This window comes from Galleria mellonella, unplaced genomic scaffold, assembly GCF_026898425.1.
Source record: "Galleria mellonella isolate WM207_F2 unplaced genomic scaffold, CSIRO_AGI_GalMel_v1 utg57, whole genome shotgun sequence".
Taxonomy (NCBI): Eukaryota; Metazoa; Arthropoda; class Insecta; order Lepidoptera; family Pyralidae; genus Galleria; species Galleria mellonella.
Window position 1 is genome coordinate 9,524,895 of NW_026442119.1, and position 12,413 is coordinate 9,537,307.

At 29.9% G+C, this 12,413-nt stretch overlaps 2 non-coding genes across 2 annotated transcripts; both read left to right on the forward strand.

The window, feature by feature from the left end:
• The first annotated feature begins 692 nt into the window (after positions 1-692).
• On the forward strand, positions 693-765 carry Trnam-cau (transfer RNA methionine (anticodon CAU)). The gene has a single exon. It is a non-coding gene; the product is annotated as a tRNA-Met (tRNA).
• An 8,994-nt stretch (positions 766-9,759) lies between these two features.
• On the forward strand, positions 9,760-9,832 carry Trnaf-gaa (transfer RNA phenylalanine (anticodon GAA)). Its single transcript has one exon. It is a non-coding gene; the product is annotated as a tRNA-Phe (tRNA).
• Positions 9,833-12,413: the final 2,581 nt, after the last annotated feature.

A 12,413-nucleotide genomic window follows, 5' to 3' on the forward strand; every position in this document is an offset into this window, starting at 1 on the left:
TTATTTTTTTACTTATTAATTCTTACTAATATTATAAATGTGAAAGTGAGTTTGTTAGTTTGTCACCTTGGTGTCTTAACGGCTTAACTAATTACTGTAAAACTTGGTAATTACTATAAATTCAGTAAAGGCTCTCTCGTAGTAAAAATAATATATTTCTGTCATAGTAATAGTACCGTGGTTGGGGGAAAGGGATTGTTAATAAACTCCCCCATTGCTAGCAATACACCCTGTCAGATCGACCTCCACGTGGTTCTCTCTGGAAACCATCTTGATTAATTCTAACTGACCTTTCATCGTCACCTATATCCCTCACTGGTGCCTCGCCAGTGTATAGCGATAGTGCAGGCGGGGTTACTATTTTATTATCACTCATAAAAAAAGACCGTGGTTTCTCTACAGTACATATAAGTTGGTCCATCTATTAATAATTAACAAATGAACGTACAAGATTAGCTGTTTTATTCGGCTTCACTCCCGCAGGTATCACTAAAAAAAGTTAATAAAATTTGTTCTTATTTTTGAAATATTAACTGACGAATAACATTTCATTTATATTTATTATCATTATTGTAGATTGATATAGAAGATTACATGATTTTTATTTAATTATTTATTAAATTTATAAATAATACATTAACTAATAGTACTATAGTAGAAGGTAATTCTATATTTTAGCCTATTATTCATCGGCCTCGATAGCGCAGTAGGCAGCGCGCGAGTCTCATAATCTCGAGGTCGTGAGTTCGAACCTCACTCGGGGCATGCCTTTTTTGCATCCATTATTAACATCATTTTGTTATTTAAAAGAAAATAAATATTTAATAATGAATGATATAAAAAAAAAATCTAAAAATTATACTTTATTTTATTTAATGAATACAAGATCTATACTATATAATATACATATAACAGTATCTGATTATTAGTTATTATATTCTAGACAGGATTCATATCCAGTAACTTTTCTGTTCAATAATAATTTGTTACTTCGTTTGTGATGGAGAGAAATGATTAAAATTATAGTTACGACATTACTAGTAGCGCCATCTAGCGGAGAGTGTAAGAAAATGTAAATCGTATTTACTTTTTACGTAACAAATATGTAGATGTCGCTTTTCTATTAAGCCATCTATTGGGTGCATGGTACTCTAAATCTATTTCGATTTGACTCTGCTTTTCGATGCATTAATCTTAAAATAATTCGCTAGAGGGCACAGAAAATTATTTCATTAAAAAAAAGTGGCTAGATATACGTATAACTTGAAGTTGTTACTCACAGGTACCAATTCGAACAATATTATTCCTGATGATTAAAGTATTATCGTAGGTAATTTACACTGCCTTTAATACTAAGTAGTCTTTCATTTCTTAAAGTCGAAATTCAGCCCTAAGTTTATTCCAAATAAAATTAGATGCAAACCGTCGCAAGCACAACTAATTTAAAATTTTTGTTTTAAGTAATTATTGTCGTTCCATTATTAGGTTCGATTACATACCTGAAATATGTTCAATTTAGACTGATAAATTTATAGAAAAGTAAAAATACAAATTTGTGCCTGAATCGCGAAATAAAATGAAGTAAATTCTGTTTAATGTTAAACCTAAACTTAAATTACATTGCTAACAATGTAAGAGGTAGTTTTAAAAGTATAATATAATAGCTAACTATAAGATTACGTGTTAAATTTTGAAGGTGTTTTTGAATATTAATATTCTAAATCGAAACAATCGGCGCAGATATGCGCCGATTGTTTCGATTTAGAATAAATAGCTCGCTTGAAAAATAAATAGAAATATTAGATTTTTTTTGTTGTTGGTTAAAATCGCTAATTTTAATTTAAGGTTTCATAATCAAGGAGACCTAAGATCAATCTACTTAAATCGTTTCTCTAAGATTACGAGTCCATTATCTATTAAAATGGCAATTCCCTATAAACGTTTGTTCTTATGGTCAGTGGAAAACAAAACAACGGCGACGGCGAGTTATGGAGTATTGTTTCGAATTCCTTCACGCGTCGGTCGCTGTGACCAAAGCCGCTCCAAGGGTTAAGGCCACTGTACTGGTCAGTAGCCACAAATCTAGGGCTACACCTTATGAATCAGTGATACAATTCTAAAACATTATAAAAATAACTCTCTAGACTTGTAAATAAAGGTATGAAAACTCTTCAAAGAAAGACGCAAAGACGAAACGCTGAAAATTTTACACAATGTCATTTAGTCCTGAACTAAGCAAAGTTTGTACTACGGTTACTTAGATGACTAACAGAAATGATTTATATACTTTCTTTAAATACAGACAAATCTGAATATTTGCTTTATATTTTTTTTTTTTTTATACAACTTAGAATGGCAAACAAGCTGACGGCCCACCTGATAGAAAGTGGTAACCGTCGTCTATAGACATGAGCAGTACCATGGACATAAAAGTATATTGATTCGCCCATGATACCCCCCATGCGTTGCTATTCCTGATGGCTAAGGTGTTATTCCTCTGTACCCTGTAAATCCACTGCCATATCCCACCCTTCAAACTTAATCACAATCATGCAAATACAACTGCTTCACGGTAGAAACACAAATAGGACAGAGGTACCCAAGCAAACGACTTTTGTACAAAGTAAGTAAATAAATCTGATAAATTGTATCATATAAATATACACTATATAAACACAAACTGTATAAACTACAGTATCTTTATATACATGTCACGTAAAGCACAAGTATAGGAAAAGAAATAATATATTATGACAAATTGGTAGTCGTTTCTTTCTCATTTGTTTCTCACCCTTAATCATCAACTCCACCCTTTGTAGGACAAAAGGCGGTATCTATAAATAAATTACATTATTAAAACCGCTGCTTGACCTCCGGTCTCGAGACTACGCACTTAAGGGGCAGTTAATAGGAAGTTCTCACTGTGCTACTTAACAGACATTCAACATGATTGACATTTGTTTCCTATTACATATATTTATGATAGAAACAATAACGTTGAAGATCGTCTTCGAAGGTCTTTAGTGTGTGAGGTATTTATTTGCACCATTTATAAAGATAATAAATATAGTAAATTTTAATGAAAAGTGACACAAAATGCGGCCATATCGCTAAACAATCTCTTCCAGACAATCTTATGGTTAAGGTAAAGGGCATTCAGAAAAAGGGAAAAAAGAGAAAAGAGACCAGGTTTCTATTTTTTTCGCGTGTACTATTTTTTGTTCATGCATTTTCATTCTTGGTATTTCTAATATTTTAAATTTGTATTATTTGTATATTATGTTTGCTATATTATCAATTCAAGACATAGATATTTTAACAATAAAAGTGTGATTGGAATCTGATGACAAATTTTGATTTATGCGAAAACTACGCAGAAAGTACGAAATAAAAATTGTATGAAAAATTTTTATAATATTTTTAATGAATAATAGAACGGTATACACTGGTGGGTGGCACCAGTAAGGAATGATAGTAAAAAAGCCCATTGTGGTAAATTCATGACAAATTAACCACAGTGGTTTCCAGGGTGAACCGCATGGAGGTCGACCTATTGTACTATTTATATTGCTAGTAATAGGCCCGTCGTTACTAATAATCCCTTTTCCCTTTTTAGCTTTTTTATTTTAGCGAACTTTATTATAAAAATTAAAATTAAATTGTTAAATTTATCGTATTTTCAATTAGTTAACATTATATAGAAACATAATATTAGTAGAAATAATAAATAATGTAGATAACCATTGAGAAATATTTATTAAAACGATTTATTAGGTTAAGTACTAATTTGCTAAATTCCATATTACAGCTTAGTAGATTAAATAATAAAATAGAACAATAAATAAAAAATAAAATATAATGATCAACTAACAACTCTATTAAAACGTTTTTCTTAGAATATGGCAAAGTGGAACATGTCCATCTTCACCTTAACAACTCTTAGTGACTGTGCACCCTTAAAATCATCCAATTATACCCTTTTCAAGGAACCCGCCCTAAAATGCTATTAACCGTTAAACTACTCATTTATCTATAGTAAAGTTATTAGAAGCCTTGTCGATTAGAAACGGTTGATTATCTAAAAAAAAACGTAGTTAATGGCAAAGTAAAGGTAAGGCTATGCAATTTATCAAGTAGTTACGTACCAACTTATTTTTTCTCTAATTCTAAAATTCTATAAATTATTTATTGTTGGTAAACATTTTTTATTGTAATATTTTAATATATATTAATTATTGAGATAAATTATTCATTTATATTATATATACTTTTATTTATGTAAGGTACAATATTGCTTTCATAATTCTCTTTTGTGTGTCGATACTTAATTTTAATGCAATAATTATGGCTACTACGTCACAGCCTCTTATGATTGAGGATCACGAATTGATCCCAAAACTAGTCAAGCTTACTCAATATAATTATACGTAAGTTAAATCGGTAGTTATTAAATTAAAATATAATGTGTGCTTACGAAACTTTTAACAATAAAATTGATATTTAATTCATAAACAATCTATATATTTATTTATTATATATTATTATCTATATATATTTTATTTATGAATTAAGTGTAAGCTTTAATTTAAGGATTGATTTGAGTTCGCACATGGAGGTAACATATTCAATGATCTAAATGACCATTATTAATATTCAAGTTGCGTTCTTACCACAAAAGACGCCGACAAAATCGGACAACAAATCTATAGAATAGACTTATTTACTTAATATTTTTAAAACATTTAAACGTTCTCGATTATGTGTGTGATTTTCACATTTTTTTTAGGTAAGTTTATAAAGGAGAAAAAAAAAACAAGCATTACGAAACGTAATTTTTTTAAAAACTCTATATTACAGTATAATTTTTATGATCTATTACTTTAATTGCCGTGTGTGTCCTAGCATAGAATGAGCCGCCCCTACCTTTCCCGTGGGTGTCGTAAGAGGCGACTAAGGGAGGGCGAGGGATGGGCTGCAACGTCCCTCTTAAAATATCTCTAAAACCCTAACTGTGGTTGCCAACCTGCCTACCAAGCGTGGCAACTACTGGCAAAACTCCCCTTATGGGGAAGGCTTATGTCCAGCAGTGGACAGTTATAAATAAAATTACATTAACGCATGAGAATACGTTTTTAACTGAATAAACTATGAATGAATGGGTATACTTTATTTGCATTATACAATATAGGAAATAAGCAAAACAATAAATATAACGACACAGTTGTATAAGTAGAGTAAGGCGGTATTATTGGTAAAAGCAATCTTTTCAAGACAACCTTAATATAATAAATATAATAGAAGTGTCGGACATGGCGTGAATTTACAGGGTATAGAGGAATAACATCTGAGTCCTCAGGAATAGCAACGCATGGGGGGTATCATGGGCGAAACAGTATACTCTGTTATGTCCATGGTACTGCTTATGTCTATAGGCGACGGTTACCACTTTCCATCAGGTGGGCCGTCAGCTTGTTTGCCATTCTAAGTCGTATAGTACAGTAGTAGTAATAGTTGTAGTAGTATATATTCAGTTCCTAGCTTTTTTTAAGAAACGTGTAGGTAAACTTTTAGAATTTTAATAACTTTTAGAAAAATATGTATTCGATGGACGACTCTATCGCATTTATATACGCGATCCAAATTGAGTTATCAACTTTCGTGAAATTCATTGTTTTTAAGCTTTTATGCCTTTTTGTGCTGATACGTGTTTAATAGTCAATTAATGGAGCTACCTGCGGCGCTTTTTATCCCAAATTGATCGCCGAAGTTACTGGCCAGTCATCGTGGGGTCCGGCCCGAGGGAGATTCATATTGATACCTATTGGTCGAAACACACGGAATGCCGAAGGGGAGACGATTGTATATCTTTCTTATTTTCATATATACCAATAATGAATTGGTAATATAATAAGCGTTCTTTATTAACTAGCTGCCCACCGCGGCTTCTCACGGGAGTATTATTGAAGAAAACGAGACCAAATCTTCTCCTTTTAAACCTAAATTATTCACTTTTCCGTACGGTTATTGAACATTTTTCTTATGCATACCTTATATTGACAATTACAAACATAACGAAAAAAAAGAACAAAATAGATGCAGTTCCTTTGTCCTAATGCCCTTATATACTTTCAACAATTGATTTTTATTTATCATATCTTTATCTCATTAACTGTTCACTGCTGAACATAGGCCTCCCCCATAATTAAAGCGGTTTTGCCAGTAGTTGCCACGCTTAGCAAGCAAGTTGGTAACCGCAGTTAGGCCTTTAGTTATGTTTTAGGAAGGATGGTGCTGCCCATCCCTCGACCGAAGTTCCTTGATTTTTATTTATATAGATTATAATCAATAGGAAATATTAATCAATGCATCCTTCCAGTAATGACCATATTCTGTAGAGGCATGAACACTAACAAAAGGACTGATCTAAGCTGTAGGTTCCACAAAAATCCATCAAGAGCTTATATAGCTTTTCATAGCTTCTTTGAACGATTGAATTCAAAATGAGATAATCTATCAGAAAATTAGAAGAGTTGATGTATCCAATTAGATAGGTGGACAAATATGGCAATGGTTAGTCGATTCACACATCGACAGTAAAATTATAAGGTTAATGAGCAAGCAGATAATGATAATACAAATATCTATTGTCATTTCAAATTTTTCTAAAATTCCTGTCATTTTTAGATATAATAGTGAATGAATAAAAGAATACGATATGAATGTCATAGAAGGTAAATAAGGGGGCACGAAACAGTTCTTACAGCGGAGAAAAGGAAATCTCAAAATAGAACCGAATATTAAATCGCCTGGGCAGTATAGTAATTAGTAAGCTAGTACTTACAAGAAAATGATAGCAGTGCGAGGCGTAAGGCTGTGAAAGCAAAGCGCTAAACGCCCTCTGAAGACTTACAGATGAAGCCGAAACAATTGTCGGAAAGGACAAAAACACAGTGAGTTTATTAATTTCCCGTATGTATATAGAAATTGAATAAAAAATAACGTAAGTTTTAAAAATAATATAGACACAGAATATGATAGCAGTACGACGCTATGGGTTATTATGATATAATATTGTCACACTTTTTCTGCTCAAATTAATCTGAGCATCAATTTAATCCCACTAAATTATATATAATATCATCGGCTCTTTCTAATTTATAATCATCCAGTTACCGCAGTAATGGGATAATAAACCCTGCAACCCTATGATTGACCGATGAAAAATTATAGTTAACTTATTAAGGGAAACCGAAAAATATTTTTTTATTTTTCAAGATAACTTATATTACGGTTGCCACATTAGATCCAATATATTTATAAAATCGCTTGAATAAATTGAAAAACGATTATGTATGTATTTTTATAAATTGACAAATAGTTTTGCTAAAATTATTAATTTGCTATCTGTTATAAAAAATATATGTATACTATTTTTTTTTATCAATACTAATATTTTGAAAAGGAAAAATTTATTTTTTTGAATGTTTTTCTGTTTTTAATGGATAAACTAAAAGACTACTTAATCAATTTTAAAAATCACCTATAAAAGACACATTATCAGTGAGTAACATAGGCTACAATTAAAAAAAAAATTAGATATACCCTTGGAAAATTACGAAATTGTATCAGAAATTTGTCTATTGAAGTTAGTATAAAATACTAATTTGTCTTTCTATCTATTTATTTGTGCGAAGCCTGGTATACAATATGAAATCATACCAAGCAAATAATAGAAAAAGCTAATTTCATCAAAGTGTGTCATAAAGACAATGTCACTATAACATCAATAATTTCAAATTTAAAATATGTAATCAACCTCGTTTATTACGAGTTCAATGTAATTAACGGTAGAGCCATCAAATAGAATGTGACTGGCTGATTTGTTTAGTATGCTCAAAGTATTTTTACATTAGCTAATATTATCATTTGTTGAACCCCTTATTAATAAAGTTTTGGCGTGGTGTAATATGAATATTTAATAATAAATAGAGTAAACCTTGGCTAGCGCATCAAAGGAAATAAATAAGTACTTTCTTTGGCATTCAATAATTCGAGTTAAGCCTATCAAACCATATTAATAATGTGTAATAAATATTTTATATAATATTTAAAGTAATATTTAAGCTCTATCCGAGTTTACAAGTGTATTTAAAATAAATAAATATAAATAAATTACCTTAACCTAAATAATAATTACAATAATTTTTTTTTCATAAAATATTAATATTCATTCTAGTTTTAAAATATAAATTTCCATATTTTGATAAGAAATTAGTGCCTGCAATAAATAAATTTAATAATATAATATTTCATAGACAAACTCATTAACGATTAAAAGTAATTTTGACTGTCTGTCAAAAGTAGGTTAAGTTAGTATGACTTTAGTTCCATTTGGATATTTTGAATGTAAATGTATACATTATTATTATGTGGAGTTTGTTTGGATTGAATTCAGAGTCGTTAACATTAGTTCCATCGAGTAGAAGGTAGCGGCTGGGTGGCGAGTGTTTATGGCCCTAACTCGACCTGTGTGTTCCGGAGGCATAATGCCCCACGCCATAATGCCCGTTTATTTTTATTCGGAAACACCATTTGAATCAAAATTATTGCATCACTGGGAATGTCGAATAGTTATGTTTAGTGTCTTTTTGTGTTTTATACAGACATAACAATTTTGTTCGGTGCGAGTTTATTGGGTAATAATTACTGTTTATATTCGAAAATTCTTGAAGTAATAAAAATTTATTTGGAAAATATTTATATTTAAATTTTATTTATTTAACAAGTTTATTGAGTCCTCGTATTTATATTCTGAGTGTACTGTTATGTAAGTAATGTTTGTTTTATTGCCTTGTTCTTAATGCACAAAGTCCACAGCATATTTATTTATTTTATACTAATTTTTACACCATATTTTGTCCACGAGACTAAGACAAAAATAATAAACACTCTTCTTCATCCTCTGAGACTAAATTATAGGTTAAATGGCATTCGTTGAATATTTAATTGTTTTAACGCCTTCGATAAAGGACTTTTAACCTAGTCTACAGACTTAGGTAGCTTAAATATAACGTCATGCAATGGGCAAATGATTTTTTGAAATGATTTGTTTGAAGATTTCCGTTTTCTACGCTTAAATTTCACACTATTATGAAGTCATCCAACTATTTTACTCTCTATTTTAATAATTATCTTACTATTTACCATCATCTTTTTACTTTATATCACTTTATCGTGAGATAGATTAATTTAGATTCTCTAGAACATTTAATATAATAATTGTTTACAAAAAATATATACCTATGTACTTAATTATCCAAAGAATGAAGTTCAAAAAGAAGGTATTTTTGTGGGTAGATATTTTACGTAATACCTTCACTAATTATTTGGTAGTCTTTATATCAATAGAAAGGATTTATTTACATGGTAGTCCCACATTAATTTGGTCACAAGCAAGTCACTGATTTTTCTTGTGTTCATCTTAAATTGATTAATAGAGAAATTTTATTTATATTTATTTTTTTAATGATAATTTTTCTTTTAACTAATATAATTAACGTAATAACTCATTACGGTGCATTAAATTAGCGACATTTTTAAAAAGATATAGAACAAAATTTATAAATATGAGAACAGATTCGTTTATTATTGTCCATATGTATTCAGATAATATATAAAAATTATATTAAAGATTTAATAAATTCAATGATTTTATTGCAATGTAGAATGTATTATAGAATTTCAAAGTCCATTATATCTGCCGAAATAGCTCAGTTGGGAGAGCGTTAGACTGAAGATCTAAAGGTCCCTGGTTCGATCCCGGGTTTCGGCAACTGCAACTTTTTTTGTTATAAAATATACATTATATTATATTTGTAAACTTTGTAATCGGTTATGATTTATACAAATACAGGTTTCTACGACATTTCTATTGTTCCCATTGCTGATGACCGTGAACTATTGAGAAAAGTTAATACTTAGTTATACGTAGGTGAGAATAGTAAAACACCATAAATATGTTTTGCAACATTATTGCATTATTAATAAAATTTATTAGTCTTTGTAATCCCATTGTTGCAGGTTGGTGTGGATATACCGAGGTAATTTGTCATTCTTTTTAGCTTATACCTACAATATATTCTTATATATTAAACAATAAATTATTTACATAAAGTATATATGTTGTAATTATTGCAACAACGACGAGAATGATCCACAGTTAAAGAAGCGTTCGCGTTTAATTATACTATACGCGATTGCTTATTTTGACTTTGGATTACTTATTAATACATTTATATTTATCGTCAAATACTGTTAACGCCATGAGATTATTATATTAAAAAATGAGAGACTTTATTTTGCTTACATAACTGTTTGAATAATTGCTGCTTAATCTAATTGTAATATTTTTTTCTTTAAGAATGTAGAATTGTAGTTGTTGATAGTAGTATTAATAATTTAATTTAATGATTATATCCGTATAGTTGTACGATTTAGTTCTATCACACTATAGACAGTAGACATAAAACAGACATTTCTGTCCGTTTAATTCTTTTATTTGCAGTATGATATTAATAGAACCTACCATGAAATGAAATTCCGAAGTTTCGGACTCAATTTTGTGGTTTCGTTTATACATAAATCGGCCCAGCAAATGGATCTTAACATTTCGTTCGTCATAAATCCTACCATAAAAGTAAAAAGGAATAATATTTTAATATTTTTAATGTTTTTGAACGGTAAGTATATTGTAATTTTAACATCAAATTTGTGTTTCGTTCGGCTCTGAAATTTTGGAAAACATTTCATGGTGGGCCCTCTGTTCCTACAAAAGACTAGGTAATTTTGAATTTTAATAATCTTATTTTATTAAATTCTGCTTAGCTCTCCTTATCCATTACATAAATTATCCTATATGTTAAGTTAGGGCATCGCCTATCCGCATACGAGTACTAAATTTGATTCAAATCCGTTCGATAGATTTTTCATAAAAGAGTAAAAAACATCCATTCATCCTCACAAACTTTCACATTTATAATATTCACATGGTTTAGTTTCTACCCTAACGTTTTAAGTTACGTTTACGCAAACAGGAACATTGTAAGAGGAATAACGTATTTAAAATTTGTTCCCTTACACGTTTTATTTGTTCCCACTTGTTCTCGCAAAGCACACGGTAATTGCAACCTGTAAAAGATATCAATTTGTGAACATCTCAGGACTCTACCATTAAAATTGCAAGATTGTGCAATTTAAAAGCGCGTACTAGATATATAGGCAGCCACGCAGTAAATAGGAATGGATTAAGTGTAATAATTGAGGGTATTATCAACCGACTACAAAAAGAAAGAAGTTCACAATTCAGTTGTATTTTTTGTTTGTGTTTGTTACCTCATAACTCCGTCAGTTATAAATCGATTTGGAAAATTCTTTTTTTATCTGAAAGGATATACTTAGAGATTGTTCGATATAAGTGTTCGGTAGTTTAGATTTTAAATCAAAATATCTAGTATTGCCACAATTGATGTTGCTATTTTTCATAGAACACAATCTTAGTTTTCATTAACATAACATTTAATTTAAAAAAATTAAATACAGGTAATTGAAGTATATTTTAAAATGTAATTACCAATATATATATTATTATTTTTTATACAACTTAGAATGGCAAACAAGCTGACGGCCCACCTGATGGAAAGTGGTAACCGTCGTCTATAGACATGAGTAGTACCATGGACGTAACAGAGTACTCGTATACTGTTTCGCCCATGATACCCCCCGTGCGTCGCCATTCCTGAGGACTCAGATGTTATTCCTCTGTACCCTGTAAATTTACGTCATATCCCAACCTGCAAACCGAAACACAGCCATACAAACACAACAGCTTCACGGTAGAAACAGGAATGGGACAGAGGTACCCAAGCAATCGACTTTTGTACAAAGTCTCCCTCTGGAAAATAAATATATTTTGGAATAATAGAAAAAAATCTAATTTCATTATAATAAATATTACTTATACCACAGATAATATAATACTATACTAGTACTTATACTAAAACTACATATTTACCTTCAGACACTGCTTTGTAATTTAGTTTTGTCATTTTTACTAATTTTACAAATTCGTATCAATTGCTCTCCCGCACGCAGTCTAAAAAAAGTTTTTTTTTTTGTAATATACTTATATATGCATATAGATATGTAAATATAAATAAATAACAATTTAATATTATTTATTTCAATATGATTTTTCGTTGTGTTTTTGAAATAATACATAAATGAAATAATAGATACATGCTATTGTTTGACATCTTTATAGTATAAAAAAAAATATAGATATAAACTCACTATGAGATCTTAATAATTTTTAATAGATATACATGTATTAGGTACCAATATACAAAATATTATTG